The following is a 19,546-nucleotide window of genomic DNA, read 5'->3' as shown; positions in this document are numbered from 1 at the left end:
GTACGGTAGAACTAATGATTTTTCTCATTAGAAAAACCACAAAAAAATATCTTTGATCTAATGTAAACAATAATAGAACAAAAAAAATGGAGAATCATTTTGCAGATATGTGATGCCTAAAATATTATGGATTACTCTAAAACAACATTAAATGATGAATCGGTGGAGATAATATTTTCAAAATCCTTTTGGGTTTTTAAAGAGAACGTTTGGCATGGGGCGGAGAGTCTTGTTTTCCACATGAGATGGAAGAAATGCCACAACATGAATCAGCAATGATAGAAAGAATGGGAGGAAAATGAGCTCCTTTCATGTCACGGATGTAAATTTGGCTCCACAGGATCAAATACATGACGAGTCTAACAAAGAACAAGACTGGCAGCGACAGAAGGAGCTTATGAAACCTCTCATTTGGTCCTATTCACTTTACTGATTGGATGCGGGTGACATGAGCTCTGTGAAAGGGCAAGATCATTTTGACCTTCTGCAGACAGGCTGCGCAGTAGGGTTCTCCCCATTTTATAGACAGCATCACAGCTCCATTCAGTTACCTCTGACACTTTAAGAGGGAACAATGTGACCTAATTGGATTCCTGCTTGTAATCAATGTTATTATGAAGCCAAGTATGATATGTCCTGAAGAGATTTGTCTATCTTTAGCAAGATACAGCTTTTTTTGTAAAAGGCAAACTTGATTCAAGTGCTTTGAATGGTCCCTAATGTGTTTTACGATTGGGTGTTCGATCACAATAGTATTTTTTGGTGTCTAAATGTGTATCAGCTTTAGGAAAATTATTAGGAGACCTTTAGGGCAATGCATTGGAGCACAATGTGACAGACTCAAACATTTCAGATGAAAAGGAATTCATGTTCAGGACTGTTTTGGGACATTCCTTTTATATTTGTTTTTCACCTTTATTCATTTCAAAGCAATCTGCAAATTAGCCTATAAAACATCCATACATTTCTTTTTATCAGTATATATGTGATCCATGGGGACTGAACCCATGAGACTTGCATTGCTTGTTAAACTGCAAGCCATGTACCCATTCTTTAACCCCCCTTTCCTCTTCAGGGTGATGTGAGGGCTCTATTCCAGCATCTGAAGAACCAGGCAGGGATAGGAAGTCCCATCACAATTGCAAACATGTTCTTGATATAATTAATGGGAGGCTAAATGGATTATTACAAAAAAGCTCAGTTCCTCCTTTTAAGACAGAAAAATATACTTTGCTCTCCAACAAGAACATTCATTAATTTTTCTTTTAGTTTTTTAAGTGGTCTTAATGTAATAATATGTTTGACAATTATTCCCCATTTAAAGCTAATAAAATTAAAAACGGCAAATGCTAAAGGAAGCTTGCATATATGAAATCGAAGTTGAGCGCTTTTACTACGTATTACAACGATGGTGTGTGATGGACCGCATCCGGTCGGCAAAAACTAAAACCTGGCATGGGAATAAATCCACAGAAGGACAATCAGGATCGATGATGTATGTGTCAGGGTTTACATGGGAGAGCTGCATTTTAACTGCATTATGCACAAATAAAATAAATAACTATTTTTTCATGAGATTTTTACATAAATGTTTTTTTCCATGGCTTTCTGTCAATTTTGGCCAACGCGGAGATTAAATACTTCTGTGAATCCTCTTATCGCGTCATCTATATCACACTTTCACTAGTTCTCATTCAGACAACTCAGGCTTAGCGTAAAGATGAAACGACATATATTTCATAAAGCAGAAATAAATATGATATGTTTAAAGAGTAAGTGAAATCATTTTCCATTAAGGCACATTTCTGCAAGCAAAACATCAAGCATGTTCCTTAAGTATTTCAGGATATGTACAACTTGTGACACAATATCATCATTTAGAGCATCACCTATACTTTAGCAACATATGACGTCAGACATTTTCATTTATTTCCCTGATTTCAAATGAAATCTACCGAAAGGAGTACGCAAACTCCAGCGCGCATTTTCCCTGCGTCCTGCATTGCTGAACATACACCAACGTACCTACATTCACTGCTGCATTAACGGAGGTCGACTCGCTGTCACTGTCAGGTGCCGAGCAGACCGACTCCAGGATCATATCAAGCCACATCCTCTCTGTGCAGCTCGCTAAAGGATTTACTTCACCAAGCTGTGTGTATTAACTTTGACTGATAAAGAGCCCAAGGTAAGGTTGTCGTTAACAGCAATGCTTTGGGATTGCTTTCTTGTTGCAAATGACAGCACATTACTTGCATATACTAAAACATGCAGAGCGTATTCCGCTGGTATCTGTTCATTCATCACACGCCAACGATATAATGTTACACACATACGCGTTTGTTGTAAGATATTTCTCGTTGGTGTCATTGTCTTTGTGAAAAATAACTGTGAGCTTAATTTATAAAGCGTCATGTGCGGGATTGCATTTAAAGAAACGCTTCATGTGAAACAAAGACCAGAGAGACCGGTAGCAATTTGCCTTGTTATGCAGGCTAAGAATCAGGTGCTGAACTGTAAATGCCTTTGGCTGAAATAGCCTATAGGGCTTTTTTAAGTATTTGAGCAGATGCCTTGTCAAATTATCTGGGGTTTTCTTAGTTACAAGAGGTGTTATTGTTTGTGCAACACTGGCCCAGGTTCAGATAAGTAAAGGAATGTACAGTATATTAGTGGGATATGTGTGTTACTGTTAATATGAATACGAATAATATGGTTTTACAATAGATTTTTTGTGGTATCTATGGATACAAACATATTTGTTTATTGTATACTTCATACTTAATTTTTATATTTCTTTGAAATATTTCGCCCACATATTTTACCAATTTGGTTGTGTTTTTATAGGTAAACAGGACTTTACTTGACATAAACAACAACAGCACGCTTCAATCATGAGTGTTGATTTGATTCAGTCAAGTTATAATTAAACTATTTTTAAAACAAATTATAATGTTATAATAAAACATACATACTTGTATTCTTCATTGGTGGGGGTTTTAGATAATATGAGAAGCATGCTAATGATGTTAAATCAAAATGTAACGCAAAATCCCTAAAAATGTCTGCCCTCTTAAGTACAGTACTCTCACAGTAAAAATGGGAAATCACATTTCTCCTTTACAAATATGATTATGTTTTTAAAGGGGTCATAAGATGGAATTTCATGTTTTGCTTGATTAAGTGTGTCATATAACCGTTTGCGCATGTATAAGACATCCAAAGTCTCAAAGTTTTCCACATGATGATTTACTCGAACTAAAAGAGAAGTCTGATCCAGATCTTCCTTAAACGCCTCGATCAGTCACACCCCCACATCTTGACGTCAGTTTGTGGTAATGTTTGCATGACGCCGTCCAAATGTACACGCAAAGTTAAAGGCGTAGCTTCAGTTATTGCAACCATTGTGCTGCAACCGCCATGTCACAGCGGAAATACATAAGACAGAATAGAACATACCTCTGTATAGCATCCTTATGGTCCATTCATTGGTTTTATCATCCAAACTAAGTTTGAAGGCAAAACCGATGCTGATTTTACTCTTTTATGCACTCATGTACTTGTGCTATTTATCATAACTGGTCTGACGCGAATCCACACCAAGTGGGAGGCGAGAAAAACTGACAATCGTTGCTAGAGTTGCGTGCTTCAGGCTTTCACATACGGTCTGTGCGTTTGCATATGCGTTTTTGATGCGCTCGTTTCATTATTTAATCTGACACTGCTGTTATAAGTGTACTTTTTTTGCTGTTAACTCTTATGACGCTAAACGTCTCTGAGTGAGAGACATGAACTGACAGTCGCACTTTTCTTGGAAGTTTGCGGTTATGGTAAGGGGCGTAACATTTTCGCCACACGCTGGCCAATCTGAGCCCACTGCGCTTTCCAGAGCGATGAGTTTTGAAAAAAATAGACATATTTTAGATAGGCGAGTTATTAGAAGAGCTACAATAATGTACGGTATGTGAAAAGTAATACGTTTTTCAACATTAAAACGTATAAACACTAGAGAAGCCTCAATTCTCAATATAATATTGAACCCTACGGTGAGACCTCCACGGTTCAATACGTGTAAGTGAATTATTTCCGTGCTCTGGCCGTGTTTGTCTGTATGTCTGTGCGCTGAGATAGATAAACGCATCCCCACGAGTAATATCTAATAGCAAGTGGTGGTCGGGTGGTGAAGCGAGACTGCCTGCAACACGAGATGCAATGTGCGGTTGAGGATAATGCTGACGAACAGACGTGGGCTGGCTTTATTTTATGCCCATTGTACTAAAGTGATAATGTCCGAATTTGGCACACCAAGAATGTATTTTTACACTGTACATGCAGAATAAGCGTCTACAGCACCATGCCAAAGTCAGTTTGACAAGCTATATTTACGTCATAGCAGAAGGGCCTCCACAAAGCTATTTAACATTACATTTCTTCCAATTTATTGCAATGGCAGTGGGGAACCTTGTTAATATATTATCCTTGGCCTTTCCCATTGAGCGCTGGTGTTTGCTGTGTTACGCGCACATCACGTTTACTTACATTACAGAAATCTCAAGTTTTGCATTACGTTTTTTGAAATACTTTGATGCGCAAAACCTCTTCAAAATGCTTATTCTACTGGCATGTGGATGAACAGGAAACCAAAAACTGCTGTGAGCTCCCAGTGTTAATCTTTACTTTTATACAATACACCATACTTAAAGATAATACAATAAGTCAAATAACTTAAAGAGAATTTCAGTAAATAGTTTTTCATTCTTCTTGACATTTTACTGTTCCTGTCACATAAGAACAATAATAAAACACTTTAATGTTCCAAGCCATAAGAACCGAACCGAAAACCGTGGGTGAAAACCGAGGTTCCTGTTGAACCGTGGGTGAGCTGTGATGTTGCTCCCTATTAAACACATTGTATTACACCAAAAAACAAATTAATAATCTTTTTAATCATATGACTCCTTTAAATGCGAGAAAGGATGTTGAATTTGGAATGAGTAATGGCATGGGTGAATGAAAAGCCATATCTTGAATAACAGAGAGAGAGAGAGAGTCTGCGGAGGTGGGTGCATATGAGATTTATTAGATCTGAGTCAGTCCACTGTGTCAAGTGCCCTAGAACAATGTGATTTCTTATTTTAAACAGCTTTTTTACACAGTTTGAAATAGCGTCTGGTTTGCTTTGTATGAGGCTTAGATATACAGAGATCTGATTAAATTAAAATTGGTTCATAAAGCAAGGTTCTGTTTGTATCTTTTTATTTAAACGTTGCATTAAACATTATCAAAAGTGACCTTGACAGAACCTGTAAGCAGAATACATTTTAAATGCAATATTATCTCTAGAATTTCAGTGACTTGGGTACCTCTGTCGTATAGTGATGCTTGGTATACATTACCTTAAAGCGAGAGAAGAGTCTGCTGAGCTGTATCACTGGCTAACACAAGAACGGCTTGATGATGGCTGTGTTTGGTAATAGGAGTAAAATAATCCAATTATGAAGTGATCCGTAAAGCTCAATTAAAGTCAATAATCACTTTAAAAAAATACGCTCCGAGGGCACCTTGAATCTCAGATCATGACTGGGCTTAATGCTTTAATACTGTTTTCATTTTTATCAACCATTTAATGGTCCCACTTAAATCCATTCCGCACGGTTTAGTCAGACAGGGAATGATGTGCCAGATGAGGGAGGACAATGAGGACACGGCCATCGTGTTAGGAAGTGATCATAATAACAGAATTGGACTCTTGATTTGATCAGCTCATTTTACACAAGTCGGTCGAGCCAACGCACTTTTTTTGTTGCCAGTCATTTCAGATGGTTTGGAGACGCCACTTCTCCATTTCCAAAACTTGATATGTGCTGCTGTATTAAATGCCCTGTGATCTCTGATTGGTATAAATTGTTAATGGTCTAATCTTGTAATGCTGTGGCTGGTTCACTTAGGCTGGAAATATTGATTTGAAGCTATTACTTTATGCAAGTGCTTTGCTTTTTGTGCGAGCATTGAAAGGAAACAATATATGAATTTATCCCTTGTAAATAAAAAGCTACCTTTCAGATGGAGATAAGTAATTTATCCTGACATTTAGAGAGGATTCATGACATGATTAATCTCAAATTATAGACAATTCAGGATGCGTTTGAGGAAAATTTGTGAGTCCTCTCTTTCATTTAGCGCAGTGTCTGGAATGATACTAACTAATAACCCTGGATGTTTTGGAGGAAAAGTGTAAGTATAGGGTTTAGAATTAGCTGCAAGACTGTGGGAGTTTGCATCTTAATGATGAGAGTTGTGTGCTTTTCCGAGCTTTGCGGCACTGTGCACTCTGAAACAGGTGGTATTTATGCTGCGGAGGTGGCAGGATGATTCACTGAAAAAATTGTGTGCTCTGTATAGCACTGCTGTTACGTCACGGATGTGAATCACAGAAATTCACTGTTACATTTGTCATAAACAAGGTGTATAGAGATGTATATCTGTACTCCTATTAATGGCCTACATGGTCCTTTACCATTGTATTGACTTGAAAGGAGTGAAAAGGTTCTAGAGGCAAAAAGTATTTTCTTCATACTTAAACTGATTAAGTTAAGATAACTGTGAAACCTTTAATGGCAAACCTACACTATGCTCAGGGTTAATACATTTCTAAAAATCCAATTTTGACAGTTCATGGTTGTTCAGTGAAACAACAAACCAATCAGAGATTTGCAGCGAACAACACAGAACTGCGGCGACCACTTACTTCCATGAAGCACTTCAAATGATGTAATCCTCTCTCAGACTGTATATATCTGAATCAAACATTTGATATGTGTTATTTCTATACTAGTATTTAATGGAATTGTTGTTCATTCCTTAAGGGGAACCCAGTGTATAGAGAGATGTATTGGCTAATACTTTGTAATAGCCTTAAACTACTAGCATTTGTCGTTAGAAACACATACATATATTAACATATCTAAATTTAATACTCATTTTATCCTAAGGAGGCCTCCATGTTCTTCAATGACATAAAATGGTTGCACTCCACAGGCAGCCAAACTGAACCTAGACACACTAATCAGTTCTTCATAAACATATATAAGATGCTGTAGTATAATATATATTTATAAATAATGCTCAAATAATAATGAAAGAAAATAAAGACGCTATTTGGTGTATTTTCATACATTTTAATGTTGTTGGTCAGAAACGACAGAAACACGCATCTTAATAACCAAATTTATTTCAAATTTATTATAAATACAATGTTTTTAGTCAATATTTATCCCGATTTTGACTTGTTATCGTCTTCTCTTTCTGAAGGTCATTAACTGACGGGGGCTAATATTCACGTGTGCTCTAGTACAGAAACATAACCAAACCCCATCTTATTATTGTGTTTATCAGTATATTCTCATAATGTATAAAGTATACGATAATGGTGCATGCTGATGTCTTAAATAGTCTTAAATATCTTAAAGACGGCAGGTTTCTGAACGCGTTTCTTCTTTTATGGCAGGCAGGCTGGCTTGTATCATGAGAGCATACCGCTACCTAATGTCCCTGTGGGTTTACTTATCTTCACTGTTATATATGGAAAACATGTGTGCTTCGCTGTAGCGAAAGGTTGCAACCATTTGACGTCACCGATTTAGACGCAAAAAATGGCGGCCTCCGAGTACAAATATTTTTATGTTTATGAATACTGTTTTTTAATTTCACATCTATAAAGTCAATGCCATTGTTAATATATTAAGCCATACATCTCTCTATACCCAAAGTTCTTTTTAAAATAAACTGTTATTTTATTTTATTATTTTATTATTTTATTTGTATTTTTATATAATATTTTAATATAATATTTTATTTTTATATTTTATCACCATTATAAAAGCTAATAGGGGTTTAGTTTACCAACAACCTGGCATCCGATGAGATTCTGAAGTTAAAAATCGTCAATACGTATATGAGGAAGTACGAGTCTAAGATTTGAATGCTTTTATCTTCTACAATTTTTTCAATGTTTTCATATTTATTTTCATATTAGTTAGCAGCTGAACAGAAAACACATTGTAGAACATACTTTACTTACATATTTTTTTAATTAAAATCAAGAAAAAGAAAATAAACAGGAAACTATAAAATACATTGTATTTTAGGATACATTAAGTTTTTGTGATGTAGGCTACATTGGCAATACTTTCTGTATAAGATTTCTGTGTAGCATTTAAATCACACTGCTATGTCCATACTTTTTAGGTATAAATGTGTTTTACATTTTATGTAAGCTTATATGGATTTTTTTTTTTTGTGAATATTATTGGACCGTTATATCATAGTTTACAGTTTGTGACTTAATGTACAGTATGATCACATAGCAAGTAATAAACATGCATTCTATACATACATGCATAGTGTCAATGCTGTATATAAAGACAATGTATTGAGATGTGCTACATAAGGTATAGAAATAGATGACAGATATCATATTAAACTGGACTTGCCATTCTGCCTTGTATGAAAATTGGCCAAATGAAGAAATGGCTCAAAGATAAGTGGATTATATACATAAAAATAACACTGGTTTATAGATATCTATAAAGTTAACATATATACTAAAAGCCAAAAAGCTTCCATTATTTTTTCATTCTCACTTTGAATCCCAATGGTTTAAAATGAATAGGAAAATTACAATTTTTAATGTGTGTTAATTAAACACAGTTTTGTTTGTGTTATGGAAGAGCATCCATAAAGAACCCTCTTCAAAACACTTGTTGAAATTGATGCTGTTGACGAAGTAAAGAGCACTTGGCAAATGGCCCAAATCATCAACACTGCGCCGCTTCACGAACTCCCCTGCAAGTTCTCACAGTTTAGCAGATCAACCCCCTCTCATTTTCTCAGCACAGCATTGTTGGAACACACACACACACACCTGCCACAGGCCTGCCCCGAGAACTCCACCTTCACAGGGCCTTCTTATTCACTAGTAGGTCACTTGTAAAGCAGTAATCCGTAGCAAAAGACAAAACAATGTGCTGCTACTCACAATGTCCTGGATCTTTTAAGTGTTTTGAAGGAGCAGATAGCGGATGAGAAACAAATGGAAAAGGTGCTGGCTTGTTTTACACTGTTTGATAGCTTAGCAGCTGTCTTTCACACTCGCCTAAGGCTGAAAATTGACTAGTCCCAGAGAGATGCCTTGAAAGGAGCGATAAAGCGAAAAAATTCTGCGGTTTTGTTTCAAAGTACATCAATCTCTTATGTAACCCTCACTTGTTTTTTATTATTATGGTTACAATGTTTGAAGAGATCTGAGTGATGTGACTGTGGTTTGAGTTGGAATTTCTGCAATTTACATCCGACTGACTCGTGGAGTTTTGTGCGGTTGCCACCATGGCCATGCCAGGAACTGTAGCCTCCTCCACTGCCTGCTGGATACGGGCTTTTCACACTTGAAATTGTTTAACCCAGGGTTATACTTAACCCCTGATAAACAGTATCCTGGGTTATTGTTGGCACGTTTCACACTGATTATAATTTACCTGGGGTTAAGAGATAACCCTGGGTATTCATGACCTGATGTTTGGGACTGTAAATCGCTAAACACTGGGTTTAACATTCTTATTTGCATATTTGCGGTGTCAACAGTCATGATTGGATAAATAACAGCAGCGTCAAACTGACTGATTAAAAATAGTGTGGTTCCTTTAAATAATCGAATACCTTGTTGTTCCGCATACGGGAAAAGATGACGCCTCGCAAATCCTTTTTGGCAGTGTTAAGCCTCCTAAGACGTTACTTACTCAAATTGATAAAAAATCTAAGGATTGTTTACACAGCGCACGTCTTATGATATGAGGTAAGCGCTGTTCAGTTTTTGATTGGGTGTCCGTTGCTAAGCATTTGGTCGTATCATTTTACACTACGCGCCGTTTCACACTGCACGCATTGGCACCGTAATGCCGGGTTACCCTAGAAAAAGTAGTGCTTTACTCGGGTTCATAACCCAAGTGTGAGACGTTTGTTTACCCAGGGTTTAAAGCGGGGTTTACAATGAAGATAACCCAGTGTGGGGCAAAAGTGGGGGTAAGACAAAAGTGCAAGGGCAGATTGGCATCAGGTCTTCGACAGTAGTGGTTTAGGATACAGTCAAATGAAAATAATCTAGAGGATCGTCCACTCTGTGTACTGAAGTGAAGTCCTTCTGTTTAAGGGATTTGTTACTTTGTGGATCAAGCTGCACTTCTAGAAATTAGCATCATTTACTTTAGGGGTTGAATTTAAGAATATATTGTGTGCACAAGATCATAGTAAAAGAATCAACATCCTTTGTCATGGCAGAGAGTTAGACAGTAAACAGAACAGTTCAGCCATAGCAGCAGAGACCATTCAGGAATGGGATAAACCGAGATGACTGATGAAATTACGTTTTATTTTGAATTATGAATGACATAGAAATGGTATACTGGTAGTACGCCGACAGGTGCAGTGCGCATTGCAAACTCTGCGCACCTCGAAAGGAGGCACGCGCCGAGTGTGAGGATCGAAATAGCTGCTTACCTATGCAGTAACAGACTATATTTGATCGAATGACAAAATCGTAATTTAGCCCTTTGGTACATAAACACAATAAAACGGCCTGCTGGCAGACCAAATCAGTCCCGACTCCCTAGTCACCGGGATTTTCCACTCCAGTCCATGCATGCTGTTATCAAGGTCATAAACGTTTGAATACAGCATATATGTAACAATATGGACAATGTATATAAACACAAGCAATCATTACATAGTATAAAGAAGAGGCCATTATAATTTTTTAGTATAACACACATTTTAGACCGCCCCTAGTCCACATGTTAGCTCCCTGAATCTTAGTGCAGAGCAAAACGTGATTGGCTGAAGTTAGAACGTGGCCTATTAGACAACAAAAGCAGAAGTTAACCAATTGGCTTGCTTAGATAGTGGGCGGAGTCCACCTATTTGTGGATTTTGCAAACGATTTGACGTTAGAAATGTTTAAAAATCCACAAATGCACAGAGAGCAATCCACAAATGTGTGCACTGATCCACAAATGCGTGCAGCGATTCACAAATGCACAGAAAGCGATCCACAAATGCACAGAAAGCGATCCACAAATGCACAGAAAGCGATCCACAAATGCACAGAAAGCGATCCACAAATGTACAGAAAGCGATCTACAAATGTGCAGAAAGCGATCTACAAATAAATATCATTAAAATGCATTTGTAAATCATTTTTATTTGCAAATCTCATTGTATTTATTTGTGAATTGCATTTATTTTTCTGGAATGTCTAACATGTATTTATGGTTCGCTTTTTGTGCATTATATGGATTTAAAAAAATGTTTGTGAAATTCTCTATATTTATTTTCTAATCATAGTTTATTTATTCAGAATAATGAAACACATCTCATCCCATACATACACCCCCTGTTGAGTTTTCCCCATCAGCAGCGCATGTCAAATGACACAGTTCATTTGGAAACTTTTTGCTTTTGATGTTAATGCAGGAGAAATGAATGCTGTCTTAGTAGCTATGTACAGCTCATTGACTTTTATTGATACCTTATATATGAGTAATAAATTGCACTATACACCTACTGAATGAGCATATATCATATGTATTCAAATGAAACAGGCAAGCCCGATCCTTCCCTTTTTAATTGAATTTTTGAATCACCATCTGTTAATGGAAATATAAACTTGCAAGCAGCAGTGGTTTACCTATCAGTTGTCATGTCTGCTGTTTTTCTACCAATTTTTCTTATTAATTGAGCAAATAGTTTGAACTGAAAGTGCTAATAATCGCGTGTAATAAAAAAATTGCCATAAATACACCTGTACTTATTACCTTAAAATATCCGATCACTGAAAACTTAAAGGTAGAATAAAACGATCGGAACTGAATATGTGATTTGACCGCGGTGCTCATTGTTGAGGGGCACAGCAGTGTGTTGCTTGGAAACAGACTATTATACGATGTTTCACTAACACATTTCCTGAATAGGCTGTATGTATTCATTGCTAATCAGTTCATTGGCTTTTTAATTATTTCTTAACAGGCACAGGCTCATTATTTTGGTCTCACTTGGTGATGAAGGTGCTAGCACAGGGCCAGACTAGCTGCTTTAATGAGAGCTCTCCTTAGGACGACTATGACACCAGATGAAAATACTGTGTGGTTTTACAATCTATGGGCCTCATTCATGAAACATGAGCATAAAGATTTGTTCTGTAAATAGTTTGTAAAGTTGTTCTGACATGAATTTTTGTTAGAACAAAAAGTTATTATTGTTATACCCTGCCCGTTCAAAAAAAGTCACCACCTTGGCAGTGCTATGATATTGGGTTAGGTCTAGGTTCGGCAACGTTATGTGCCCGAAGAATGAATTCAGCTGACCACCTGAATATACTGAATGACCAGGTTATTACATCAATGGATTTTTTCTTCCCAGATGGCACAGGCATATTCCAAGATGACAATGTCAGGATTCCTCGGGCTCAAATTGTGAAAGAGTGGTTCATGACACTTCATTTTCACACAGGGATTGCCTACCACCGAGTCCAGGTCTTAACCCCATTGAGAATCTTTTTGGATGTGGTGGATAAGACTTTACCCAGCGAAAAAACTCTCCCATCAACAATGCAAGAACTTGAAAATGAATGCAACTCTTGACAGGAATAAATGTTGTGACATTGCACAGTGGGTGACTTTTTTATTTGGACGGACAGTGCATAGACAGTAAATATGTATAATAAGCATAGACGATAAAACATAGAGGTAGTGTAGGTTTCTGAGGAGCTTTTTTCAAGGCTAAAGTGAGTAAGCAGCGCATCACTGTGTGTCACTCCCGGATAATTGAAAATAGGCAAAGAGGCGGGACAGTGTTGGAGCTGAGATGCCAGGTTGATGACACCACCTGTCACTCAAGTGGCCATACCCTTTATTATATTAAGGCTTAATATAATTTAACCAGATGAATTTAAAAAAGTTAAAAAAATCACAGTCTCACTACTTGTCATAAAGGGCAAAATTAACTATATAGACCAAAATATTTTTTTGTACCAGACTGTAAACATATTTTTTTCTGCTGTAAAGTTTGGTATTTTAACATGGCGCTCTATGAGATTCTGCTCTCTTTGGGAGCCAGTCTCTAGCTGCCAGTCGATTATTGAAGTTTAAGTCACTAGACCGGAAGGTTGCCGGTTAGTATTAAGTGATTAATATTTTATATAGTGGAAGGGTTGACTATGGTTTGAATTAATTAATATGCATAATACATATCTGTGCCCTGTGGATATTAATTTTATATTTATAAACATACATATATTATAATATATAAATATAAAATATAATAATGAATAAATGTTTATATATAATTAAATTAGTCATATAAATATGTGGACGTTTTTCCTAAATATATACATGTACTGTATGTGTAGGCTATATGTTTCTAAATACAAAATAAATATGCACTGACGTGTACTAATAAAAACACAAACTTTTATTCCAGATGTGATTAATTGATCGTCGAACAGCCCTACTTAAGAGATCTAGTTGCCTGTTTTGCTTAGACATTCTCTGAAGATGAATATTTTATAATTTGAAGCATTTTGGAAGTTTTTTTATTGTTAAGCAACCCCCCATGGATTTTTAATGGTCGTACTATTAAACCCTACTCTAGGGTAGGGTCTAGGGTAATAGTCGTTCAACAGGTTATTTTATTAAAACAAATTATCCTTTAATGTGTTGATAACAGATCTGATTTGGATGCCTCATGAAGCCATTGCTTTAGGTAATCTGCTTCTGCTGTTTTTTTCATGAGGGCCATATTTTGTCCTGCGTTGTCCAGTCAGTGTCTGAATAAATTTTGTAATAAACCAAGATTTTTTTATTTGGTATTTCAACTGATTGAGCACAGCCTCAGGTCATGAAGCAAAGGTCATGGGTTTGAATCCCAAGGAACAGAACAGTTATAATGTATTCTGTGAATGCACTGTAAAATTGACAAATGGATCGATTGACAAATGTAAATGCAAATAAACTCAATTTCTGTTGTAAATGTCACCACATTTTTCAAAGTTGGCCCCAGCTAACTCGAGTGAAAAATACGTAACCTATATTAAGTAGATTTGAATATTTAGTTCATTCACCATCAGGCACCATTCATGTTGACTGGATTTAAATCTGATCTCGCTTAGTATTTATTAAAAATGTTTCACAAACATAATTTATGTTTTCTTTAATACCCCTTTACAACAGTACAATGTTTTTATGTTCAATTGTTTTACATTATACTGTACTGTAGAGTTTTTAATGTTAAGTTAATGTTACATTTTTTACCTGAATTATATGAGCACTAACAATTGTGTGGAGGCAGTTAACTCGACTGAATGAATGACATTGAGGTCAGCTGATGAAAGGATTACACGTCTGTCCCTCGAAGCAGTTTTCATCATTAAATTAAACCCTGTTGAGTCTTTCGTGCTTCTAAAAATGGAGGAGGAAGCTTTACAACAACATAATGTTTTTTCTTCATGGTTATGATTAAAGTCAGGATAAAATAGCAGGTCAAGAGCAGTTGTGGATTGATTTTGTGGAGCAGTCAGAGCCGTGGACTCCATTGAGGCTTTGATGAGGTCACTTGGACACAATGGAAATGTAATGCTATTCACTATCAGATTGGAGACTTCTGAAGCTGTGTCTTAATGTGCAGGATTACTGTTGGTCTGAGCAAGGGACTCTTTTTTTATAAAGCTGCTCTGTTGAGAGATGGAGCAGGCAGGTACCCTGAGGGAACTGAAAACCAGAGGCGAGAAAAGATAAATTATAGGGTGTTTCAAAACATCCTGCTGAGATTATTTCACATTGCTTCTTCCTCCCTTTCTGCCCTTGCTTGGCATTATGGCAACATGAAGAATGGGGTATTTTAATTGCTATGGACACCAAAAGAAAAAAACCTTTAGAATGATCTCCTGGAAATTTACTTTTTTCACCAATTAACTGAATGACAGCTGACATATGGCTTTCCTTCAGATGGCCGAGCTAAAATGAGGTGCTAGACTATTTTCAGGTGTGTAATAATGTCAAATTAACGTTTTCTTGCTTGTCCACGTTTTAAAAGGCAATGGGGAAAAGTTGCGAGTAGCACAGCAGTTTTTTTATAATCTCTGCAGAAAGGTTGCATGCTTTAATGAGTCACAAGTCCCTTTTATACTCGGCACACACACACGTGCATGCTTTAATAAGCCATAGATGTTGTTTTTTCTCTGAAGTTCAGACACTGTTTATACATCTGCTCTTCTCAAATTGGGCTTCGTTGTTAAACTGGTAAAACAAACAGAAAGTCATTTTATTAATCAGTTTTTTTTGATTCGGTGTCTAGAAACATTGAGTTTCTGGTAGGGTTAAATGAATTCAGGACATTCATTTTAGAGAATAAAAAGAGGATACATCACAGATGAGGTCTAGAATTTAAAGTACACCATTTAGACCAGTAAGTGTTCCTAAAACAGTCATTGATGCAGCCGTGAGGCACTGTAGTTATCTGAGTAAGAGTTAAGACTATGGATTAACTGTTGATTCAATAACTCAATAATGTACCTATATGGGTATTTGTTGTATTCTATTATTATTTTGCTCCTTTGGTGGTTTGCTCATCAGTTTCCTAAGGCTTTTGATTTCTGAATAGCCTCATTTGCTTGCGAGAGAATCTCTCATGTTTTGAGAATGAAAAGGTTTGTAAGATTGTGTCATTTAGTGCTTTTACCATATCAGTAAATAAGCAGTGTGTATGGATGAATGTTTGCCGGCTTGCAGCCAGCTATACCTGTTACTTCACCAGGTATGTCACTCCAAGCTAGAAAGGATAAGAGTTGGGCCATCCCAACTGATGGACACAGCAGGCAGAGGGGATTAATGGTTGCTTGTACTTTGACAATGCAAATAGAACATCAATAATTCAGTCAGTGTTTCACCATACATGGAAAACCTTCAAAACGTATATTCCATGTGATATATTGTCTTAAGTCATTTGGATTTCTCCTTGAATGAATGAATGAGGCATTTATATTGCGCTTTATTGGGTATTGCTGTTCACCCAAAGTGCTTTACAATCATATGAGGGGGGTCTCTCCTCACCCACCACCAGTGTGCAGCATCCACTTGGATGATGTGACGGCAGGCACAGTACAATGGCGCCAGAGCGCCCACCACACACCAGCTATCGGTGGAGAGGAGAGAGAGAAAGATAGAGCCAATTCAGAGGGTGGGGTATATTGGATGGCCATGATTGACAAGGGTCATTGTAGGGAAACTGGCCAGCACAGCGGGGTTACACCACTAGTCTTTTATGAGAGGTGCCATGGGATTTTTAATGACTACAGGGAGTCAGGAGCTCAGTTTAACGTCTCATCCGAAGGACGGCGCTTTTTTACAGTATAGTGTCCCCATCACCATACTGGGGCATTAGGACCCCTTGTATGGTTTCTTTCGGTGCATTTACTCAGGGAATCAGGGTTAACGTTTCTCATTGGCTTGGAATGGGTGACATCATGCGTTGCCGAACTAAATTGTGGGTCCATCTGCATCACGTCACTGCCGTTGCTCATGGTAGAAGAAATTTCTCAACTTTTTTCACTCGTGCATCTGCCAATAAGGACGCAATATACATATAATCTATTGCATTCATGCAAGACTGGAGAAGAATGTGATTGGCTGTTGTCACTAACCGTGTTTATGTATAAAGAATTTTAATTTTTTATTGTTCTACTGGACATTCATATAAGATTTATTTTAATTAATCAATGATTCATACATATGCATACAGATGCAGTTTTAATATGATTTTCAGAACATTGGGTGAAATCTGTGTAAAATTTTAGATTAGCCGGCCAATCTATTCTCCATTTATTTTCTCCAGACTACATTTTAAAGAAAATATTAGTTATCTGTATTGATTAACCTTACTGATATATTGGTATTAGGATTGTAAAATAACCTTTTCACAAAGGCTTGTTATATGGAAATGATATGGTTCTTGTTGGAACCAAAAGTCTCCCCATGCAATTGCCTGGTGGTACTCCATATCATTATGGATACTTCCACATTAAAGAAAATGGGCCTTGCCTTTACTCATAATCATCTAGCCTAATGATTTATATTAGTGTTAAAGACTTAATTATGTCAGGTGTGTAAAGACTTCATCTTAAATATTTTAACATGTGCAACACTCCTTGGAGGTTACCTCAGCGAAATTGCTCAGCTGATCTGTTGACTTTGAATCTGATGAGAGAAAAAAAATGTCTTCATTCCAAAATGTAATTGTTAAATGTTATAGAAAATTTGGCTATGAAAAACACTATGTTCTTTTGTATCTGAATACATTTTCTTTGTCAAATCTATAAATTGACACTAAAATGAAATTTAATAGAACTGCTTTCTTTGGAGCATCAATGTGCAGCTCTATATCTCTTTAGTACTCCTGCAATCATCAATCATTAAAAAACAGACGTTGCCATGGTGGCGTATCTATTGGCATAATCTTGGGATGCCAGCTGTGCCCCCCTATCATTATAGATCTCACTCTGTCACTTGAATGATGAGAAAGATGCAGGCTTTTTTATGAAACGCTGTGAAATTTCTTACAAAATGATTACAGAGGTTCTGTGTGTTCTGAGGCATGCAGAAAAGCCAGCTTTTGTTTAAGAAGGGCATTCTGAGGGCTGCACGCCCCCACGGTAGAGGTTTCTGGCATCCTTAGGGGGAGAATAATGGAAATTATAAAACCCCCTTCTTCATTTTAAATGTCAACAGAGTAATTGACTGCCGTCATGACTGGCCAATTCTCCTCGTCCTTGACTCACAAATGCATGTGTGCTTCTTATCATTGAACCTAGAAGTGTTATAATGCTAACCTTTATATAAACTTATAAAGGAAAAAGGAGGCTTTAGAATAAATGGATCGATGTGGGGTTGTTCGTCGAAGTACAGTGGATGCTCAGAAGGCTACAGCAGATAAAAAGATATTGTCATTTTAACGTGATACTTCACCCAAAAATTGATATTATAATCACTTACCCTCTTTTCATTTCAAACCTGTATGACTTTCTTTCTTTCGCAGAACACAAAAGAAGATACTGTATTTTGATAAACTGAACAGCACAGGCACCAATTCATTTCTATGTATGGGCACAAACCAATGCAAGTGAATGGGTGGCGGTTAACAACACTCTTCATAATATCTTGTTTTTGTTCTACTGAAGAAAGAAAGTCATACTGGTTTGAAATAACAAGACGTTGGGTAAATGATGACAGAATTTGCATTCACTTTAATGTCCAAAATAAGTGTATTGAATTACTAGAAAAGCCAAAGATACATGTGGGGTGCCATAATTTTGTGCAGCTTAAAATATGTTTTAACAATTAAATGCATCTTGGTGAAGTTTCAAATTATTAGAAAAGAGCATCCGAATTTGTGGCAAAGTTCTATTACCCGTTTCACATTTAAAAAAGGCATTGAAGAAGTAAAATCATGTCAATAAGACTGTGAATCATGGTACAAAACCACAGTTGCAAAAGATCTTTCTTCCAAATCCAGTTAAACTAACACAGTAAAATAAACAAGATTACATCCTGTATAATGCATATAACATCTCGTGGAATGGAAACCTGGTATGACCATTCCATTCCAAACCATTTTAGTGAATGAGGTGGTGAAGCTGGGGTGAGACCAAATTTATAGTTTGACCCTGCGGGACACCTCAGACTTAAACAAATACAGTTGGGGTTTAAGAGCACTGTGGCAGGCCCCTTGGGCAGATCCAACAGTCTTAAATGTGCGCACTCAGATCAAGAGTAGCTGGGGGGGACACAAAAGACAGTTGGAGATGCAGAGAAATGCGATGATGTAAGTGGAATAATCTAGCGCTAACTGGGCCACTGCAGACAGAAAGGCATCATGGGGTGGGGGAGTCCTCGCGTAGGGAAAGAGAAGGATGGTGTGACAACAATAGCTGAGAGGAGGAAATGGAAAAGAAGGAAAATGAGATGAGTTAGGCAGTAAAAGGGAGAGAATGTATGTGCTAAAAACTCTCCCTATCTCCTCTTGGTGTTCCTATGGCTCATTTGGTAGAACGTTAGAAATGCAGGTCATAGGTTCGATCCCAGGGATCATTTATTCTCAGGAGATCTTCTGAGATTTTCCAGGACAGAGACTAAAGGAATGAGAAGAGGGGAAGAAGCATTGAGACCGAGCAGGAGATCCCTCAAGCCTCTAATCACATCACATCCAGGCCTACTGAGGGTGATGGGTAATTTTATTGTAAGCACAGCAGATGCGCAATACTTCAGAGAAATTGCACAATATCTTTACTTTCCATAAGGTGGGTTTGGCCATCATGATAAAGTGAAGTCTAAATAAAAGATTGTTTAACAATTTGAAACGTACTTAATCTCTTAAATAGTTCAGCCTTAGTTAGATTATGTTCTGTTTAACATGCATTTGTTGAAAGTGTATCTAGCTTGACAAAGGC

General features: G+C 37.0%; 1 protein-coding gene across 2 annotated transcripts in view; it reads left to right on the top strand.

Moving 5' to 3' along the window:
- The first annotated feature begins 2,056 nt into the window (after positions 1–2,056).
- The window catches only part of dlgap1a (discs, large (Drosophila) homolog-associated protein 1a), a 91,280-nt gene continuing 73,790 nt past the window's right edge, over positions 2,057–19,546 (top strand). For both annotated transcript variants that reach the window (XM_056744438.1, XM_056744437.1), the window contains exon 1: positions 2,057–2,188. The gene's annotated coding sequence lies outside the window, so the exon portion shown is untranslated. The remainder of the gene's footprint in view (positions 2,189–19,546) is intronic.

The sequence above is a fragment of the Triplophysa dalaica genome, chromosome 3 (assembly GCF_015846415.1).
Source record: "Triplophysa dalaica isolate WHDGS20190420 chromosome 3, ASM1584641v1, whole genome shotgun sequence".
In the NCBI taxonomy this organism is placed as follows: Eukaryota; Metazoa; Chordata; class Actinopteri; order Cypriniformes; family Nemacheilidae; genus Triplophysa; species Triplophysa dalaica.
This window is presented reverse-complemented; position numbering and strand designations above follow the sequence as displayed.